Source organism: Mus musculus, chromosome 5, assembly GCF_000001635.26.
Source record: "Mus musculus strain C57BL/6J chromosome 5, GRCm38.p6 C57BL/6J".
Lineage (NCBI taxonomy): Eukaryota > Metazoa > Chordata > Mammalia > Rodentia > Muridae > Mus > Mus musculus.
In genome coordinates this window covers 76,783,306-76,805,815 of record NC_000071.6, presented here as the reverse complement: position 1 = coordinate 76,805,815, position 22,510 = coordinate 76,783,306, and the positions used below count along the sequence as shown (strand labels likewise).

The 22,510-nt window shown below is 44.3% G+C and overlaps 1 protein-coding gene across 7 annotated transcripts in view; it reads right to left on the bottom strand.

Moving 5' to 3' along the window:
* The window catches only part of Cracd (capping protein inhibiting regulator of actin), a 215,926-nt gene that overhangs the window by 67,739 nt on the left and 125,677 nt on the right, over positions 1–22,510 (bottom strand). The window lies entirely within an intron of this gene.

Sequence of the window (22,510 nt, the reverse complement as noted above, 5' to 3'; positions counted from 1 at the left end):
TGCAGCCATTGAAGAGAGGGAAAATACAAGGACAGCACGTTCCTTCTGAAAAAGCATAGTAGGTCTGGACTCTGCTCTCTGGGAAGCAGGATAGGCGTCTGGAAAAGAGAGTCTCTATCTAGGCAACTGTGCTCCTTGCCAGATGTGAGGGAATTTGAGAAGTCAAAAAAGAATAAAGGGAGACTAGACATGGGAGAGCTTTGGAGCCTTCTCTAACGTTGGCATTTTCAAATGTCAGCACCCCCAGGTTTCCCAGGTTTTTGATGGCGGTTTCCCACCGTTTTACCCCACTTGCTAGGGTATTGGTAGTCACTGTGCTGGGTACTCTTTCATCTACGCTGATTCTCATTAGGGCTGCTTATCCTCAGCCTCCTATGTTTGAGTCTCAGTTTGGTTGCCCCCTGATTCTGTTTCTCCAGAGAACAGGCTTCACAATTCACATGGTACTGAGTCTGGTTAGCCACCTGGGTGAAATGGGGCTGAAAATCGGGCCCAACTTCACTTTGGACGGAAACCCCAAACGCTCATCCACAGCCTCCCACCCAGCCTGGGCCCCTGTGTTTCTTGTGCTCTCATTCCTGGGGGTTTTTAGGGGTTCTTGGGGTGCTGTAAAAACTAGGCATGACTTGTGCTCAGGCACAGTTCCTTTGATAGTTTTTAACCCATAGATTCTAGTTCAGAGTGGCACACATCTCCTGGGCTCACTTAAGACAAAGTTTCTGTTTCGGTCCCTGCTCTCTATTATTTAGAAGAGTCTAAGGCAGAGGAAGAAGTGAACACAGCTTTGCTGCATTATGTCCAGAACGGGAAGTTCAAGATCTGTATTCGATGCTCTCACGGGGGAAAAATCTCAAGCCACAAATGTCCATTTGCTTAAAATAAGGATGGTTTTATTTCCATTCATGCTGTAGATGCATACTCCTGATCTCCACAAAGTAACCACTAATTGTATTTCATCTGAAGTGGTCCTTTAAAAAGCTTATTGGCAATGATACCCAAGCTCACAATTGTGAAGCCAACCCCCACAACCACTTACTAAATGTATATTAAATTACTTCACTTCCTTTCGAAGGACCTTCACATGTCATTCTAACGGTGAGGCAGATAGTTTCAACGTATTGCTATCTTTATTTATGGTTTAAAAATAAAGAAATCTAGAGAGAGCCTTCTAATATAAAAATTTTGCTAAAGAATTTAATATAAGGTACCTCTTTATTCCAAAAGACAAACTGTCTTGTTTAGGAACAAAACTTGCATTGCATATTGACATGAAAAAAGACTGGGTTCCTTCCCATTTCCTACTTTCTGCTCATGTTAGGTTGTGCATACCACCACTGTTTGGATCTGAAATGTCTCCCTCGTGTTAAATGGCTGCACCCACACTGGGCACTCCTGGTTGGCTATGCCTTCTGGAAAGCCTTTCACGCTGTTGAAGACATGCCCTTGAAGAGACTGTGAGACCCAGTCTCTCTCTCTCTTTCATTTCCTGACTATGACAAGAAGAGTTTTGTTCCACAACACACGTTAGCCACAATGTGACCACACAGGGTCAAAGCAACAAGGCCAACTGACCATGGACAGAACATCCTAAAACTGTGAGCCAAAATACACCTGTGCTCTTTATCAGTTACTGCCAGCATTTCCATAAAAATGGAAACTTGACTAACATGCACAGAACATTCTCTAGCTTCTTCCGTGCCCAGCTCCTGCTTGTCTGTCTATAGACCATCTCAGCTGTTGTCTCATACAAGAAACCTTTCTTGATGGTCCCCCAGCACACTTCCAAAGGCTGATTCTGCCACTGCCCCTGTGTATGTCCATAACACCCGGGTGGTCTATTCTAACTGCATTCACTAGGTGTAATCGTTGCTTATTTGCCAGTCTCCATCACTATACCATGTGCTCCTGGAGGGCAAGGTCTACATCTTGTCTTGACATCCTAATGCCTCAAAGTACAAGGTACGAAAGCCCTACCAGTAACAGCCACACCAGAGAGAAGAGCCAAGAAGGAGTCTATATGCACTGTCTTAGGGTTTGACTGCTTTGAACAGACACCATGACCAAAGCAAGTCTTATAAGGACAACATTTAATTGGGGCTGGCTTACAGGTTTAGAGGTTCAGTCCATTATCATCAAGGTGGGAGTATGGCAGCACCTAGGCAGGCATGGTGCAGGAGGAGCTGAGGGTTCTACATCTTCATCTGAAGGCTGCTAGTTGAAGACTGACTTCCAGGCAGCTAGGACTAGGATATTAAACCCCACAACCATAGTGACACACCTACTCCAACAAGGCTATACCTACTCCAACAAGGCCACACCTTCTAATAGTGCCACTCTCTGGCATAACAGGCACCATGGACCACAGCTTGCTGCCCTTTGTATAAGTCAACCAGATACACGGGGTGAGAGGAGGGTGGAATGTGGCCACTGCTGGGATGAGGGGTTAGACTTAGCTTGAACTGCTAACTGACAATGAGTTCCTTCAGTGCTTTCGGCAGTGAAGATGGGTCCTTCACTGCTTCATATAACAGCTTCAAGGATGCTGGCCACCTGCTGGAATGAGATATCCTTGTCTAGGACCATAGTAACCATGCAAATGGACTTAGCCATAACTGCACTGACAAAACGCCCAGGCACAGAAACATGTTTCAGGGATGTAGTGAAGCAGCCAGAAGGAGAAGATACAACCAACAACATTTTGTTACACTTTAAGGATGGATTAGGCATGAGGCTGTGTAGAGAAGAGTGCCCCTCCCTGAGCCTTGCTTAAAACTCTGACTGGCCTCCTAGGACAAAGAGGAGCACAAAACCGAGATGAAGGTCCTGAGTTTATTCCTTCATGTTTTCTATCTTGGGGTACCTGCCTCCCCTAGCCTCAATCTCTGTCAAATGCTGCCCTGCTTCTCCCAGCCATCATTTGCTACAGTGGCTCTCTGGCATGTCCCACTCAGGGTCCTTTCTGTGGCCTGATCAGATGTTCTTTAAGTCATGATTTACTATGAAGCAATCTCCTACACCATTTGAGATAAGGAAGTATCTACATATTTAGTACATGGACACTTTACCTTTTAACTCTGTATTCTCGGATGGACAGATAGATAGATAGATAGATAGATAGATAGATAGATAGATAGATAGATAGATACATACACACACACACACATATATGTATATACACACACACACACATATATATTTGATCATAATACATGAACAATTTAATGAAATTAACTGTCCTGAAATCTCCTGGCTTTTTGGAAAGGCCTGTAATAAGTTCACAAGTTTAGAAATTCATGGTTTTCATCTGATGTACTTCACATGGGATCATGTAGGCAAAACACATGCCCATGTGTGAAGGTTTTGATTTTGCTTTGAGTCAGGGTTTAACCATGTAGTCTTGGCTGGCCTGGCACTCACTATGTAGACCAGTGGTTCTCAACCTTCCTAGCTGCGGCCCATTCACAGTTATAATTTAAGACTGTTTTGAGGCATTTGTGAGATAACACCTTTAACTGTAGGCTAGTGTTCTTAACACACCATGGGACTGGGGTCAGCAGGGCTATGTCGCAGGCTGTTTTGAAGACTAGTTTTCGGGGCTGGTGAGATGGCTCAGCGGGTAAGAGCACTGACTGCTCTTCCAAAGGTCCTGAGTTCAAATCCCAGCAACCACATGGTGGCTCACAACCATCCGTAGTGAGATATGACACCCTCTTCTGGTCTGTCAGCTACAGTGTACTTACATATAATAAAAAAAAACAAAAAACAAAAACAAAAAAAAAAACCCAAAAAACAGAAATGGATGCTCACAGTCAGCTATTGGATGGATCAAAGGGCCCCCAATGGAGGAGCTAGAGAAAGTACCCAAGGAGCTAAAGGGAACTGCAACCCTATATGTGGAACAACAATATGAACTAACCAGTACCCCGGAGCTCTTGTCTCTAGCTGCATATGTATCAAAAGATGGCCTAGTCGGCCATCACTGGAAAGAGAGGCCCTTTGGACTTGCAAACTTTATATGCCCCAGTACAGGGGAACGCCAGGACCAAAAAGGGGGAGTGGGTGGGTAGAGGATTGGGGGGGTGGGTATGGGGGACTTTTGGAATAGCATTGGAAATGTAAACGAGGAAAATACCTAATAAAAAAAAAAGAAGACTAGTTTTCAAAGGTCGAAGGCTGTTTTAAAATTGCCCTAAAGACTTTCCTTTACAGGCAATCTTTTTAATTTTTTAATTTTTTAAGATTTATTTTATGTCTATGAGTCCAATGTTGGTGTCCCTGTTTTTAGTCATACCAGAAGAGGGCATTGGATCCCAATGCTGATGGTTGTGAGCCATCATGTGGTTGCTAGGAATTGAACTCAGGACTTCTGGAAGAGCATCCAGTGCTCTTAACTTCTATCTCTCCAGGCCCCAGGTTGATTTTTTTTTTAACGTGACAACATTCATCTTGTTTCTACATTTATATGCTTTTTTTTTTTCTAAGTGCAAAGATGACTTCATTTTCCACCAGGTTTAGCACTGCCTCAATGCATTTAGAAACCAGATAAGTCATTGCTCATTTCAGCTAAGTCGGGGATGAAGAGGGGGTCGTCGGGTCGTCTCCTCCTTGTTCTCAGATGAAAACGGAGCCGGTGGTAACATTTTACAGTAGGGATCCATTTGCACTTCTATAAGTCGAGCACGATGACATCTGTGTCACAGGGGCCCATGGGATGGTAGCTATTCATCGCACTGCCTGGTACACCATGGGTTTTGGAACATCTTCACAGAGCTTGCATTCGTTTAATGAAATATGGATCTAGACTGAAGATGTTTCTTTCTCTTTCTTTTTTTTTTTTTTTTTTTTTTTTTTTAGTTCACACAAAGCAACTTTTCTTATAATTTCTCAGGAGATCACAGCAATGAAAATAAAGAATTTTTACAAAACCAGTAGGAACTCTAAGATCTCTCTGCAAAGGAGAAGACTGTGGATGCATTTCTGGTTTCTCTCCTCCCTGCTCCAACCCCACTCAACTCCATTTTGTCACAGAACCCCACCTCTCCACCGTGTCATCCTTCCTCTGCCCCTAAGAAGGACGGGAAGACAAAATGAGCCAAGCCACAAATCCAAAGGCAACTCCTCCCTTTACCTCTGAGACGACAGTGGTTGTCAACCTGTGGGTAGTGGCTCCTTCAGGGGGTCACACTTCTCTTTCATGGGGGTCATACATTGGATATCCTACATATCAGCTATCTACATTATGATCCGTAACAGTAGCAAAATTGCAGCTATGACGTAGTAGTGAAAATCACTTTATGGTTGGAGGTCACCACGCTACAAGGAACCGTATTAACGGGTCGCGGTGTTAGGAATGCTGAGAACCACTGTGTTAGAGCATCAGGTTAGAAATGTGACTGTCTATGAACAAAAGCCTTCCCAAGGAGGAATCAACTTAAGATGACCCAAATATGGCATCTTGGCATGTGAGAAAACAGCCAGGGGGAGCAGTCATGCTCGCCTGCTCCTTGATCTTCTCCCCCGAAGCAAGGCCTTCCTTTGAGAAGTACACTTCCTTCGGCCGGAGGAGATGAATCTGCTTGGCACTGAAGGACCAGAGGCAGGGAGAAACATTGCCAAGTGCTTCCCGTTTACCAAGAGATCACCCTCTCTCCAATCATGTGCCCCATGCCTGCCCTCTTCCTCCTCATCAAACTACACAGACACCACCAGTCCTGTGCTTTTGGGTCTTCCATCTCCTTATGAAGGCTCTCATCCTGCGAAAGCCGTCTGTTGGATTTACATGCAAATCTATATGTTGTTATAGGCTCCTCAGCTACAAACTAAAAGAAGGCCCAGAGAAGAAAGTTCTCTTCCTCCACAACACAGACAATAATGGCCCATCTCTCCACACCTGGTACAAAATGCAGTACAAGAGGAATCAAAGGTTGATTTGTAGTGTGAAAACTAAATCCCTTAAACTCCTTTTTAAATCGTCTTTGTGATCCATCAGCACCCTCGTCTCATTTTTCCCTGCTCTGGAATCTGCTTCATAATTAATCACCTTTAGTCCTTTCTCCCCAGTTCTAAAACCCAAGGGGACTTTCACCGAGGTAGGTCAGGTAAGGCCCACAATCTTGATGATCAGTTCAGCTGCCCCGCCCTAAGCAGCCGCAAAGCCTCTTCTGGCAATGAGCCAAGACGGCTTCCGGTTAGTTTTTCAAACACGCCTTTCTTTGGGCCTTTGCCTCGGCCTTGCAACTCTTCCCTTTGACTCCTACCTGGATGCCTTCCAATCACAGGAGAGGCGAAATATTGGTTCCTACATTAAATTTAAACAGTCACTGCATAGGAGGCATTTTTGTTTTGTTTTTGTTCTTTGTATTTGCAAAACAGGCTTTCTCTGATAAAACTGCTGGCTGTCCAGGGAAACTTGATGTGTAGATCAGGCTGGCCTTAAACTCAGAGATCCCCCTGCCTCTCTCTGCCTCCTGAGTGCAGGGATTAAAGGCATGCGCCACCACGCCCAGCTAGTTGTTGCTTTCTTTTACCTCGTGCTTCTCTTTCACATCAGCGACTGTTTAATATCTATATTAGTGAAAGAAATGCGTTATAAAGAGCAGAGCTCACTGTAGATACCACTGTTGTGGTTTGGAGAGAGTCCCTCCCAGTCTCCAAAGAAGATCCATGCTTTGAAATCTTGGTCCCCAGCTGGTGGTGTTGTTGAGAAGTAGTTGGGTCCCGAGGACACTCACTTTAATAAGTTATTCTGTTGAAGAAGTCACCGAATGGGTTCTTAGGAGGTGGGACCTAGTGAGAGACAGATGACTGCGGGCATGCTTCTAGAGGGTCCTTGGGACTTCCTGGTAACCACGAGGCAAGCAGCATCACTCCCCCATCCCCTTCCAAAAGGAGTCACAGCCATTTCAGCACACGTCTCTTGCTGATGAATGTGGTCTCAGTGGTACATACTTTCTACATATTTCGGACAGAAACACCCATCACATGATCTCGGTTCCTTTTCTGTTTCCCTCCTACCATCTCTTAGGCCATATTTTATAGCACAAAAGTTTTAAACTATGCCTGGTTAAATCTATTGGGTCACCCCCCCCCTCCTTTATGGTTGTTTAGACTTTAGCTTTAAAAGTTGGATGTGCTGTCAATCATTGGCATTTGTGGGTGTGGTTGGAACCTGAGCACATGGCACATGACCTTCAATGAGTACTTTGGAGTCAGTGTCCAAGGAGACTGTGTACTTGTGTGATCTAGACAGTCAATTTGTCTGATGCCTTCACCCAGAGGGATCAATTTCATTTCTCAACGAGCCGAGCCTTCCTGATGGAGATGTGAGCAGGAACTAAATGAGCCGGCAGCATCACAGAATCTGCCCATCCCATTCTTGTTGCTCCTAGGAAACAAGTAACCCAGATAGCGACCCTTCCATACATCTCATAAAATAAAATGCAACCCTGATAGCAACCTTCCCATACATCGCATAAAGTGACAGTTTCAAAGTTCTATACCGCCTTACCTTTCTAAGCAGAATCCATAAATGGTTTATGAAAACTAATGCAGCTTAAACGTCTTATCATTCTCTGATGAAAGCGTCGACTTAATAAATGCCCGCAGTTTATTGCTTTATGGCGCTCAGTCAGATATTAGGAAAAGATGCTTTTATAATGTTTACCCCTCCCCCCACTGTATCTGTTGCAGGAAAAGAAATCTATTTTTAACTGTATGCAAACAGGATAAGACATTTCACTCCATTTAAATCCACAGATTGCAGTCCACTATATCACGACACAGGAATCCCAATGACTTACTGGAATCCTGCCCTAGATCACAAAATCAGTCTGCTCTATGATTCAGAGCAGAAGGCAAAGCAAAGGGCACATCCTGCCTGGGAGACCAGGGAGGGCCAAGATTCTAACTGCTAGCTGTGGATTTCCAATGCTAATCCTCCATCTACATTCTAGCTCTCTGCTGAAACCCTTCCATTTGATCTCACACCATGCATAATTATGTTACAAGAGAGGGATCAATATCTCCACCAGTTTCCAATTTCTGATACAATTATGGCTTTAGATGTAGTCAGCACTTGTTCTGACTTTTCCTACTCACTACCGAATCTTATTTATACTTTTATCATTCCTCTCTAAGCTACTACCCCCACGCCTTTTCTTCTTCTTCTTCTTCTTCTTCTTCTTCTTCTTCTTCTTCTTCTTCTTCTTCTTCTTCTTCTTCTTCTTCCTTCTCCTTCTCCTTCTCCTTCTCCTTCTCCTTCTCCTTCTCCTTCTCCTTCTCCTTCTCCTTCTCCTTCTCCTTCTCCTTCTCCTTCTTCTTCTTCTTCTTCTTCTTCTTTTTCTTCTTCTTCTTCTTCTTCCTCTTCCTCTTCCCCGTCTCCCTCTCCTTCTCCTTCTTTACTTCCTCTTCCTCCTCCTCTTCCCTCCTCTTCTTCTCCCCTTTCCTCCCCCCCCTCCTCCTCTCCCCTCTCTCTGTCCATTTGAGCCAGACATGGTCTCACTTAAGCAACCCTGGTTGGCCTGGAACTGTCTATGTAGACCAGACTGAACCTGAACTTTCAGAGACCCACCTGCCTTCCGATGGCCTTCCGAGCTCTGAGATTCCGTGTGCCACCAAGGCTGGCCATATTTCCCCCTTTTTTGCAATAATTTTCTAATTGTACCAGAGTTTAAGAACTGATGGATTCAGCACATAGTGTGGACGTATGTTCATGGTAGCTTTAATTGATAATTGTAACAACAACACATACAACGCTGACTAGGCGCCACCCCTCCAGTGACTGATGGCTTCTGAGAGAGGGAGAAAGAGTTTTCTCCAGAAATCAGCCCTCTGATAGTCAGCCAGTTCCAAACTGTCAGCCCTAAACGTGCGTACCAAAGGGCAATAGTAAATGAGTTCAGAAGGAATATATATATACTACTATACATTATACATACAAATGTGAACATGTAATATGCATATAAGTCATAATTATAGAGGAAGGGGTTATGAACTTGAGAGGGAGACAGACAAGGCACATGAGGAGTTGGAGGGAGGAGGGAGGGGAGGAAATAATTTAAATATTCATGTAAAACTTATGAGAACTTAGATACTACAGTATACGTGTGGCCTGACAGAACAAACACATACATTGGACTCAGCAAAAATTAAAGGCCCTCTTCAAAAGGCTCAGGGGGGCTCAGGAGATGGCTCAGTTAATAAAGTGCTTGCAGCACATGTCTGAGGACCCGGGTTTAATCTCCCAGAGCCCACATAACAAAAGCAGCAATGCACATCTGTAATCCTGGTGCTGTGAAGGCAAAGCCAGCAGGGGCTCTGAAGTTCCCTGACTAGCCAGCCTAGACAAATCGCTGAGCTCCGGGGTCAGTGAAAGATGCTGTTTCAAAAAAAAAAAAAAAAAAACAGTGAAGAATAATTGAGGGAGACACTTGTTGATCACAGACCTCAACACATGTGTGCACACCTGCATACATACATGTGCACACATATGAACATGTATGTACACACACACACACACACACAGAGTCAATGGTAAGAGAATGAAATGATAAATCATAAACTAGGGGGACACATTTCCAGTTCCCAAATCTAATTAATTTGTAGCCCAAATATATTTCAAAGCCCTACATTAAAAAAATAAGAAAACAGATAACCCAAGAAAAATGGGGAAAGATTTGAGCAAACACATCATTAAGGTGTACAGACAAATAAATAAAAGACTCGACATCCTGGGCGTGACAGAGCTGTGGAGGAGGGGTAATTCGTACACTGTTTTGAGAATGCTACTTTGGAAAACACTCTGGTTGTTACTTAAAAAGCGAAACATACATCTGCCTTACCACACAATCCAGCCATCTCACTCCTAGGTGTTAACTCAAGAGAAATGAAAACACACCCAACAGAAATGACCCGAAGGAGAAGGTGGCAACAGCTTCAAAAGGAAAACAATCCTAACATCCCTCAATAAGTTCACAGACCAGCATGTCCTTATTAATAGAACTCTCCATGGCGAGAAAAAGAACTGAACTATTGTATATGCAGACACATTGGTTGCTCTGAGGTACTCAAAATAATGCACGAGTTAAAGAAGATGCATACAAGAGAGAATGGATGATTGGTACAGACTTAGATGATTTCTTCATATATAATTCTAGAAAACAGAAGGCCATCTTTAGTGGCAGGTGGAACGTTAGAGGTTGCACAAGGTGAGGGACGACAGGGGAGTGAGGAGGAGGGTTACCATCCTTGCTGTTGGGCAGTGGGCTCGGTTTCCATCTCTTCTCCACGCTTCTAACCTATTACAACTTCTTATTTAACTTGGCTGGATGGGTACCTTCTGCAGGGACCACTCATGCATTCACTCAGTACACAAAATAGAACCTTTTATATTTGCATCCATTTTACAAACAAGCAGTTTGATCCATCAGTATCTGTTGAGTACCTGCTATCGGCCGTGCGTTGTGCTGCATGTTGGCCATGGATCATTGGGTGATATCTGTGCTGCCATGTTAAATAAGGAGCCAGAACATCAATCAATCAGCCAATCAATCAATCTGTCCTGGTGCAACTGTGTCTGTGGATTTATACCTATATAAAAGACACTCCTTGACTGATGTGAGCTATTTCCTTAAAGATTTATCAGCAGTTGAAAATAACTCAAGCTGAAAGCACATTTGATAGCTAAATACCCATAGCTGAGCCAGGTCCTGCCTAAAAGTGTTCAGATTGCTTACCTTAGCCTACGGATTTATAGTAAAGTACTGGATACTTCACATGATTAGATGAAAAAGAAAGTAAGAATGAGAAAGAAGCAAGCTGTGTATGGAAGCTCCGCAATATGAAACAAAGAAATACATGAGCCAGAAGTGGGGGAACCAACGTGTTTCCACTTCTGGAATATGCAAGGTTAAAAGATCTTGATAGAAAAGGACATGGAAAAGAAACCAGAAGTTTAAGAGTCATTGTCTCTGGGATCAGCTAGCAAATTGCCTTCCTTTCCATTTTCTAGGCCCATTGGCCAAATTAAATTTCTCATCCATCTTTTTTCTATGAATGCCCGAGACACAGTGTTGATGGGAGCTCTGAGGTCCACACACCAATGCTTACTGCGTGACCCATGCAGGGTGCTGCATCACACATCCTAGTGACAGTCACATATGCTCTGGTGTTGTCGGTAAGGTCTCACACTCACACCAGTCAGAATGGAAAGAGCTGTGTCTTGCTCCTTCAGTTTCCTTACTTTCAAATGGCAATGGTACATGGAAACCTAAGGTATATGAGAGGCCAAGCTTAGCCCTCTGGGACAGATCCTCAGAGGCAAGATTCTTTCCGAATCACTGAAAGAGTCGGAAGGCTGGGCATGGCGGTGCACACCTTTCATATGCACACCTTTCATCACCACCACCATCACCATCATCATTATCATTATCATCATCATCATCACATGCACACGTCTCTCTCTCACACACATAAAGAAAAGAAACCCTGTTGAAGTTGGGCATTGTGTTCCATACCTATTACCCCAGGCCTTGCCATAACTTCAAGGTCAATCTTGGCTACAGAGTGAGATGTCTCAAAAGCCTGAAAAAAGAATGTCGAGGTTTGAAAGTCACTCATGTAGAAAAAGAAGCTGTGAAAGGGCTGTGAGGCAAGAGCATGCAGAGTCAAAGCTTCTAATCATGGCTTGATCTTTTCCAACATTCCGAGGCTGCCTTTCAAACGGGCTTTCCAAATGGCTCTCCCATTATACAGGCAATGTCTTGTGCCCCTGGGTCTCCACACAGGCCTGAGATGCTCAGTACATCCTGTCACAGAGTAACTGGTACATGCCTGTAATTTGCCTGGAAAAGGCCAGATTCCCACCCAGTTGCATACAGAAAAAGCCACTCATGCTCCTTATGGAGGAAGCTAAGGGCCATTTCCATCTCCATACTCAAGCCTCCTTAGCTGGAGTCAAGGGGCAGAAAGAAGAGAAGTGAAAACTGGTGGGGTGGGGTGGAGGAGATGGCTCAATGGTTAAGAGCACTGACTGCTCTTCCAGAGGTCCTGAGTTCAATTTCCAGCAACAACATGGTGGCTCACAACCATCTGTGATGGGATCCGATGCCCTCTTCTGGTGTGTCTGAAGACAGCTACAGTGTACTCACATACATAAAATAAATAATTTGAAAAAAAAAGACATGTGAATAACCAAAGCTATTTAGGACTACAATAATGAACTTAAAATATAAAGATGGAAGAAACCCTGCATTGAAAGTACCTACCCAGTGTATTTAATGTGGTGGACAGATGCGGGGCAAAGTGGACTGTTTTAAACCTTAAAGGAAAGATAAAAGACACGAGGAAATATTAAGCAGTAGATCTGTGTAATGCAGACAAACACGAGGGAGTTTTTTGTTTTTTTGGTTTTTTGTTTTTAATTGCTAACTTGTCACTTTTGCTCAAAGTTGCATTTCCTGTTATGGTAAAGACACTGAAGACTGAGGGGTGAAGTGAGGCCTCTAGGGGAGCTCAGAGCTATCCAGAGGTATCCACGGAGGGAGAGGAGCCGAAACAAGCCCAAGGCCTGGGTGCAGCACACACCTTATCTCTGATTGAGTCTATAAAAAGTTCATTTTCCCTAAACTCACAGAGCTCTCTGCAGTTCTTACTGATGTTCATAATGTGATTATGAGATGGCGCTTGTGTCAGTTAATGTCCACCCCGCTGTTCATACAAGGTAGCTTCGCTGTAGGTTTTCATTGTGTCTGAGGTACTCTCAACTGGCGGACCACTTACTGCATGAACTGAGAAGGAGGCGTTCTCTCAATCACATGGCTCTCAGCCACATGAGGGCTACTACAAGAAAACACATGGGTGCTGAGTGATGTCTGAACAATGCAAACATGGTTCTTCCAGGGGCAGAGACTGCCTCACATGTCCTACCTAACACGTAATTGTGTTGACTGAGGTTTGCACTTCCCAGTTCAAGATTGAGGTGCCAGAAAAACTGGTGTCTTTGTGGGTCCCCTTCTTCACAGATGGGCCTTCACCCGGTCATAAAGAAATAAACTCTGTTCCTCACAAGAAGACAAAGGACAAAAGGTCCCAGAGAGTTTCGTTCACACCCTTTGTAGCAATGTGGTTTCCACTCAAGAGCGTGGAAACTTCCTGACCTAGTCCCCTCCAATGGGCTCTGCCTTGAACCCCAAAGTTCACAGCTCATAGCAAACACAGAGAATGAGTCTGAGACAAGCAGCCTTGCCTGGTCTATCCCAGACACCTTGCTTTGTTCACACCTCTGAGCAGTCCCCCATCACTACTGCTGAACTATCAAGGTCATCTCCCATCTCCGAGGAGAACTTTAGCCATGACTTTCAATCATGTTTCATCTCTCCTCTTGTTTTACCCTCAGTGCATCTCCATGACATGCACTTCGTCATTTGACAGAAAAGGAAACTTCAGCATGGATGTGTTGAAGATTGGCTTCACATCTCATGGTTAATAATTAGCAGGGATCAAAGAGAAGCCTTGAACTTGGGGGTTTTAGTCTATAACTCTTCTATGACAGACATAGACCCAAATGTCTCCCATTGTCCTCTGGATCATTTACTGCCTTAGGATGGGTTCTCTATCCTCCATCCTTCAGAGTTTGTCTGGCTTCTCAAGTGTTGGTAATGGGGCCTGAGGAGTCAACCCAGTGGTTAAAGACTTGACTCATAAATATCAGGACCCAAGTTCAGATCTGAGACTCCATGTAGATGCTTCGGGAAGAGAGAGAGAGAGAGAGAGACTTGCCCGTGTGATTTTAGTCTCCAACGGTGGAGGAGGAGACAAGATCCCCAGAGCAAGCTGGCTAGCAAGCAAGAATAGCCATATGGGCTCACTCTGGTTTTGACTGAGAGACCCTGCCTCAGGAAGAGCAAAGATAGAAGAGTAATTTAAGACAACTCCTGACATCAGCCTTAAGCCTCCGTATGCCCGCACATATGAGCGCATGAAAGAACCCTAAATGGGATATACATATTCCATTCCTCCTCCCCCAAGGCTCAGGGACCTGGGGAAGAGGGAAGGGTTATAAGAGCTGGATATTATAAGAGGTGGTGGCTAACACCTAGGAAGGAAACAGTGTTTTCAGGCACAGCATGGCTGCTGCATACAGGGAATCACAATTGTGTTAGCGTGAACAAGACCAGCATGAGTATTGAGATAAAGTAATCCCAGAAGAGAGTGGGGAAGCCAGGCACGGAAGCCCGTTCCTAACTGAGGAGCTGTTGGCCTTTGATGGCTGCTGGGAGAGTGAGAGTTGGTTTTCTTTAATGATCTGACCCCTGGGAGGCTGACCACATGCCAGGCTAGTCCTGACTCCCAAGGCCAGCTGAGCAACCCAAAGTGGATTTGATGGGTTACCAATAAGACCACGATAACTGTTGGGTGGGTAGAAAGGGATGAAAGAGTGGTTATGGGAGGAGCTGATAAGAAAGAATGTGTTTCATAGAATAAAAAAATGTTTAAAAGGGAAAAAATAAAGATAGCACACAGGGAAAGGGAAATTTGATATATACATATATATAATATCAAATCAATCATCTGAGAGTAACAAATGTCTGAATTGCACATTTTAATATTTATATTTAATACACTTGGTACTAAGCCATACTTGTGTATTCACTTGTTAAGCTGTATTGGTTAAATCATCTAATGTTTAATTGTTCATTGTGTTGAGGTCTTGTTTCTGTTTGAAGATTAAATTTCTTTCTCGTAAAGGGTCTCCTACTTACACACAAACATGTGCCGGCATGTGACCCAGAATAGGTCACCAGTAACACACGTTCCAGCTATTTGTTTAGATTTCAACACAGAGCTTAGTAGTCACTGAGGATGGGGTCACAGAAATGCGTGGATTATGATGAGATGGAGGGCCAGCGAGTGGGGGTACCAGGCTCAGGGCTGGGGTGCAGGGCAGGTGTGCCAGCTCAGAACTTGGTGGGTATTCTCCTTATGTATTTCCTGCTTAAAGAAAGAAAATTAGCATCAATGCTGGGCCTTCACTGAACTACAGGTGGAGATGAGTTAAGCAGTTCCTGAGGGACAGAAGGGGGAAGGGGGGAGGGGGAGGGGGAGGGAGAGAGGGGGGAGGGGGAGGGGGAAGGGGGAAGAGGGAGAAAGAAAGGGGGAGGGGGAGAGAGGGAGGGGGAGGGAGAAAGGGGGAGGGAGAAGGAGGAGGGGGAGGGGGAAGGGGAAGGGAGAGAGGGGGGAGGGGAAGGGAAAGGGGGAGGGGGAAGGAGGAGGGGGAGGGAGAAGGGGAAGAGGGGGAGGGGGAAGGGGAAGGGGGAGGGAGAGAGGGGGGAGGGGAAGGGGAAGGGGGAGGGGAGGCTATGATTAAAAAGAGGTAACCAGGAAGATCATTGATGACTTGAAAATAGAAACCAGTTACCTTCGATAAGGCAATGTGTATGTGGGAGACACAATATACCCATGACTGACAATGGGAAATACCACTCGTTTCAGAATTTCTTTTTTTCTCTTCCAGACAGGATGCATCTGTGCAGCTTTGGCTGTCCTGGAACTCACTCTGTAGGCCAGCCTAGCCTCAACCTCAGAGATCTGCTTGCCTCTGCCTCTAGCATGCTAGGATTAAAGGCGTGCGCCACCACCACATAATTATCTTTAAAGGAGTCTGTACTGCTTTTGGTTTTGTACATAAAGTTTTATCAGAACATGGATACACCCATTTGTTTAAGTGGTAACTATAAATATTTATGTACTACAAATTGCCCAAGAGTCTCTGCTTAGTCCATGAATCACTCAAAGCTGGTAGTTTTGTGGCCCTTTACTAAAGTTGGCAGCTCTCTGTCGCAAATGTCCCTTCCATAAGCCAGCCACAAAGGAAATACAAGGCCAGGAGCTATTAGTAGATTCATAAAAGGCCGAGAAGTTTCCTTTGTTACCAAAGACACGTCACTCCAGTCCACGGCCTCATCATCGGCAATTCTGTCCAAGAGGGTCTGTCTGTGAAGCTGAGATTCTCTTCCTCGTTCTTGTGGCCTGGCTCTGAATTTGTCAAGCCTTTAAGTACCAAGTCTGACTATGGTTATCTCCTAAGCCCATCTGCAGAAGAAATTCAATGGGTAGAAAAAAAATGAGCTGTTTATACAACTGTGTGCGAAGTCATTGTAATCGTCTGGTCGAACAGGAAGCGAGTGCAGGTTCTTTTTTCAGTGCTATAGACTGAACCCAGGGCCTCGTGTATGCTAGGCAAGTGTTTTAGCACATATGTGTGTGTGTGTGTGTGTGTGTGTATGTGTGAGTATATATGTGTGTGTGTAGATGTATATATGTATATATACACCTACACACACATACACAGCTCTAGCTATTGGGGCCTTGGGGAAGTGACTAGATTATGAGAGATTTGATTTCATCAACTGATTAATCCCCTGAGGATTCCAAAGTTGATCAAATTATTGGGAGGTGGGTCCTGGTTGGCAGAAGCAGGTCTTAGAGGCGTGTTTTCTGGAGGATCCAGAGAGCTGAGCCCCTTCCCATCCTCCTCATCCTCCTGGATGCTGTGTGAGTCTACCCAATCCATTAGAGCCTCTCTGGCACGACACTCCACTTTATCTCAGCTCTGAAGCAACAGATCCAGCCAATGCTGGCTCGAAACCTCTGGAACCGAAAGTCAAAATGGATCGTTCCGTTTTTAAAAATTATTTCTCTCAGGTAAATTGTTCCTGTCACAGACACAAAAGTCTCACTGACATAATAGCTCACACTATGAACTACATTCAATGGGAAGCTTTAAAACTCTTCTTAACATAGAATGTAGAGAACGGTCTTAGTATTTTGCTGACTCAAAATCATCATAATAAAATGCAGTGTACCATTGGCTTCTGAGGCCACTAAAGGATGAAGGCTAATTTAACAGGCTAATGAGCAGAGAGTACAGGTTTGTGTTTGTGTTTTTTTTAATATCTATGATTCTCTCCTCCTCAAAAGCCATTATGCAGTGGGACACCAGAAACAAAAAGATGAAAAGCAAACACGGAGCTCATATCCAAATCTAGATTCCCCTCAAATGCCCATATAGTGGGATGGCTTAATATAATTTCATTCTTCAGTCATTAAATATTCACAATATGCCTCTGTCGGGCCAGTGGTTAGCTTCAACCAATCAACAATCACCCATCATTAGCAATGGTTCCTACCTTTTTATTTTATTTGTGTGTATATGCATGTATGTGTGCATGCACATACGTGGGCATGCATTTGCCACAAGCAATGTGTGGAGGTCAGAGGATGACTTTAGAGAGATGGTTTTCTCCTTCTGCCATGCGTCCCAGGATTGGAACTTAATTGGGCCATTGTATGAGTGTCTTCTCTTTAAAAACAGGATTCTAATGCAATGTGATTGCATGCAAATCAGAAGGTTCACCGGGTAGCTTCATGTGGAGCCACAATGCTGAGTACTACCCCACAAAGCCCAGTGTTTCATCTTGCAGGGCTCAGCTCACACTCCCCCTTCGTTTGCTGATAGTACAGAACAATAGCTAAATGGACAAGGGAAGAGTTTATGAGTGGTCAGAAAACGATTTCCCCTAGTCAGGATCTGGCCATTGGCACCAGCTTGAAGAGGTGGTTTCGGAAAGTGAGTTTTATCTAAAACTGGGGGCATCCTTGTATTATACAGTATATTTTCCAGACACATTTCATAACTCACAATATTATGATTAGGATGTACTCCCCGGCCAGGAAGATGACACGTTATCTACTTTACTTGTGTGTCACTCCCATCTCAGTATCCCGGTGATGAACTAAAGACAGCAGAGAGGACTTTTTACCTAACCAGGTATAAGTCTCTTTTCCTTGTAAGAATATCGTCTTGAGACTCAAAATCAAGCATAAAGCACAGTAGACGTGAGTTCTGGAGGAGGAGGAGGAGGAGGAGGAGGAGGAGGAGGAGGAGGAGGAGGAGAGGAGTTACATCAAAGACAGATGCTGATGGAATATGGTGGCCAGAACTCAGGAGTCTGAGATGAGAGAATCACTTGGAGCCAGGAGTGGAAAACCAGCCTAGGCAATTCAAACATATATGAACGACGAGCCTAGCAAGGCTCTGTTTCAACAATGGGAAAAGGGGGAGAGTTTCAAGATGAAGAAAACATAGAAGAAAAAATATTCAAAGAAGATACCTGTATTTTATGAAAAGCTGTGTATTTTATGGTCTTACAGGAATAAGAACATGAGCCAGTTGTGGTGGTGTTCATCATGGAGGCAATCCCAGCACATGGAAGGCTGGGTCAGGAGTATAGCCATGAGTCCAGGGACAATCTGGGTCACAGAGTAAGACTCCGATTCTAGAAATACAACAACAACAACAACAACAACAAACAACAACAATGACATGAAGACCCTTAGGAGGAGACTGAGGGGATGGTCTGAAGCTTGAAAGCCCATGACACCCAATCTCCACTTGACCTGACGCCAACCAAGGGCAGCTGGTCCCATCCCACAGCAAAGGAGAAGTTAAGTGTTGGCTGACCCAGGCTTAAGCCTATAGTGGATCTATACTAAACTGCTACTAGTAACTGAAAGCATTTATGTTTGCACAAGGATTAGTCATAGGCTTAGTTAACACAACCAAAATAAATTAGATGTATAAAAGACTGAATGACTCTGGATTAAGCCTTCAGTATTTGCCGGCACTATGTAGAAAGCTCAAGAGGGTTAACTGGAAAACTACCACAACATAGGAGAAGTTAGTGCCTCTGATGGGGTATGAATTGTTGGCTTCCACAAACAACCAACAGAAGATTATCATGGAAGAAAAGACCTCAACAATTATGCCACCCAACAGAATGAAATAGCTTAGTAGAAGCATGAAGAAAACTTCAAGACAGCCAGCTCACGATGGGATGTGCCCACCATCTCAATGCTCAGGTGCTTGAGGTGGGTGGGATGCTTACAAAAGTTCAAAACCAACACATGCAAATTCACCCACAAACGAACTATCAAATGCCTGGTCTTTAATAAAAAAAGTTTTGAAGACCATGAACATCTTATTCTTCTTAAGATGGAAGTAAAATTTAATTCAAATCACAATAATAATAAGAAAAGCTCTTTAAAAAACATAGGGTATTATGCTGTGTATATTTTTAGCCCAGAGAGTGGCATTATTAGAAGGTGTGGCCCTGTTGGAATAGGTGTGGCCTTGTTAGAGTAGGTGTGTCACTGTGGGTGTGGGCTTTAAGACCCTCATTTTACCTGCTTGGAAGTCAGTCTTTCACTAGCAGCCTTCAGATGAAGATGTAGAGCTCTCAGCTCTGCCTGCACTATGCCTATCTTAGATGCTGCATGCTCCCACCTTGATGATAATGGACTGAACCTCTGAACCTGTAAGCCAGTCCTAAATACATGTTGTCCTTTATAAGATTTTCCTTGGTCATGGTGTTTGTTAACAGCAGTAAAACCCTAACAAAGATAAGAGGAAGCCACCTGTCTTAGTTAGGGTTTCAATGCTTTGAAGAGACACCATGTCCAAGGCAACTCTTATAAAGGCAAATATTTAATCATCAAGGTAGGAAACATGGCATTGTGTAGGTAGACATGTTGCAGGAGAAGCCAAGAGTTCTACATCTTGATCAAAAGGTAACCAGGAGGAAACTGTCATCTGCACTGGGCAGAGCCTGGGTATAGGAGGCCTCTAAGCCCACCTACATGTGACACATTTTCTACAACAAGGCCACATCTCCTCTAATAAGGCCACATCTCCTAATAGTGTCGGTCCCTATGGCCAAGTGTTCAAACACATGAGTCTGTGGGGGCCAAATCTATTCAACCACCAAACCACCCTATCCGAAATTAGGATGCTTTATAAACACCATTAATTAAAACAATATGAAAAGCTACACAAATAGGCAGATTAATGGAAATAGAATAGAAAGCCCAGAAAAAAGACTGAGTACATTGGTAAATTAGAATGTAATAAAAGTAGCATCTTTAATCATCAGAGTTAGACTCCTGAACAAATGGGACAGCTGGAACATACATACATACACACACACACACACACACACATGCCCAGGCACACACACACACACACACACACACACAGGCAAACACACACACACACACACACAGAGGCACACACATACACAGGCACACACACACACAGGCACACACATGCAATAATACATGAGGGAACCTACCTCCATTACTTGTTCCGTGATGGAAGAATACACCACCAATGAACCAGTCTTTAGAAGAAAATCTAAATCTGACAGCACCTCAATCACTACCAAATACATAGGGCAGAGGAAAATATAAACCACCACACAGAGGGACAACTAGCAAAACTCACACTGTGCATGGCCTAACAGAGTGGACTCATGGTATTATATAGAAAAAAAAGAAAAAGGAGAGAGACAGAGGGCAGACTTCAGATAGATAGATAGTTCCAGTGCTCTTTGAAAGGCAACCATACTTCATACCCCAAGATACCTTTGTCTTTAGCCTTACATAATTTTTTTCTAGAGATTTGTATACTAATGTGCAGGACACGATGTGCTTCCTGCCTGGACGCCTGCAGCTGTCTGTCACCACTGCGCATTCCCAACCACAGCCTTGCACCTTCCCAGCCACACCCACGTGGCTGCAGAGGCGAACAGGTGGGCCTTTAAAATGTTCACGCCTCTCAGCATCTCCTCTTACCTACAGGATCATGCAACTCCCCCCTCCCAGGGTATAACATCCAGTCTCCTCATGAATTAGCTCTAATCTGCAGCCTTCCAGGGGTCTAGCCTACCACCCTTAGAACAAATCCAGGCCTGCTGGATTACCAGGTAGATTTTCTAAGACACAAAACACTTTCTTCCAAGCCACTTTTGTCCAAGGCTATCCCTTTGCCTGGAATTTTTTTTTTTTTCGGCCCACAGGACGAGTTGTCCTTTGTTGTGTGTACCGTCTAATCCTCACCGTCTGCTTCACAGTAACGCTTGGATTTGGAGAGTCAGGAACTGGCCATGGTAGCAAAGGCTTGAAATGGTGTGCCTTCTTGTCTGCACTGCTATGCTCACCACCCGGGAAGCAAAGGACTTCCCAGGTGGTGTCTTCTCAGCTGTTGTTATGTGAATGAAGATGTCTCTGGGCTTAGGGGGATGTTTTCTGTCTGTAGAAATACACTTATCAAGTGACTGTGACACAGGTGGCTGCTGATCAAAGTGTGCACAGGCAGGAGCTGCTGTGTAACCAGCCTCCTAGTCCAGCATCTCGCCTCTATGCCAAGAGGTGGTGGTGGCAGGGTCCTTTAATCTGCTCCACACGTTTCCTCTTTCAGTCACAAATAATCTCCTCTGTCTTTTCCTGAATCTCTTTCAACAGTTCCTCATATTTCCTTCTCGGCGTGCCAGGTGGTCACTCATGGTTTCACAAGCAAAAACAGGCTGACCATGACCCGATGCCTTTCTCAACTTTTTACCCTTGAGCACTGACCTACTACTATCTGTCACCCTCACACTTACTGGGCAATCCTGACCTTGCAGGACTGGGAGCTGCACAAATCTGAGCTCAATATCCACCACACAGTCAAGAGGAAGAGAGGAAAACCTGCCCATTATCACATTAACTGACTGCAGAACCTTGACCAGAGCCCGTTTCCCTAACATCCGGCTCATGACTACAGCCACCACATTGAGCTGCCTCCTCTTTTCTGCCATTTCCTTCTTGATTTTAGACACTGCTTTTATGTCTGGTCCCCAGAGCCCTCAAAGCAGTTTTCTGAATCCAGAAGGCCTTCTTGCTTCATTTTCACCCTCCCTCTTGTAACAGGGAGCAGAGATGGCAGGAAGACCCCCTGTTATTCACCTACCACTCAGAGGGTTCAGAAATAACCCACCACTGATGCTCTCATATTGTCTCATGTTCAGGATTCAGGGCAATCAAGGTTAAAAGGTAGGCCAGGCTCCACTGCAACAACTTGGCCAAGTACCAGCCAGGGTGGAAGATTCATTGTTCTGCATTATAGCCCAAAATAAATGAAAGGGACAATACCATTATGAAATGTTCTTGAGATTCCACATGCATTTTCATCCAAAAGCTTTATAGGGCACAACTTATTGTTGGCTGTTATAAGAAGAAAAGTCTTGAATATTCAAATGAATACCAGTCATGGGGTTGACCTGTGTCTCCCTTAAGCCCAGCAAAAAGATGTATTGGACTCTGCACATTTAAACTTGCTTGTGACTTTATATGGAGACAGGGTCATTATAACATCTATCAAGTTAAAATGTGGTCATTCGGGTAGGCTGTAATCCAATATAACCGATGCCCTTATAAAAAGACGGAATTTGAACTCAGGCACAAATAGAGGAAGATAATGTGAGCACCTAAGGCTCTAGAGCATCATGTACGAGCCAAGAACACCTGCTGCTGCCAGAAGACGATTAGGAGGCCGAGTCTCCCTCACAGAACTCTGAAGGGATTAATGCTTCAGACACCTCGATTTTCACCCTTCTTGCCTCCGAATTGAGAGACA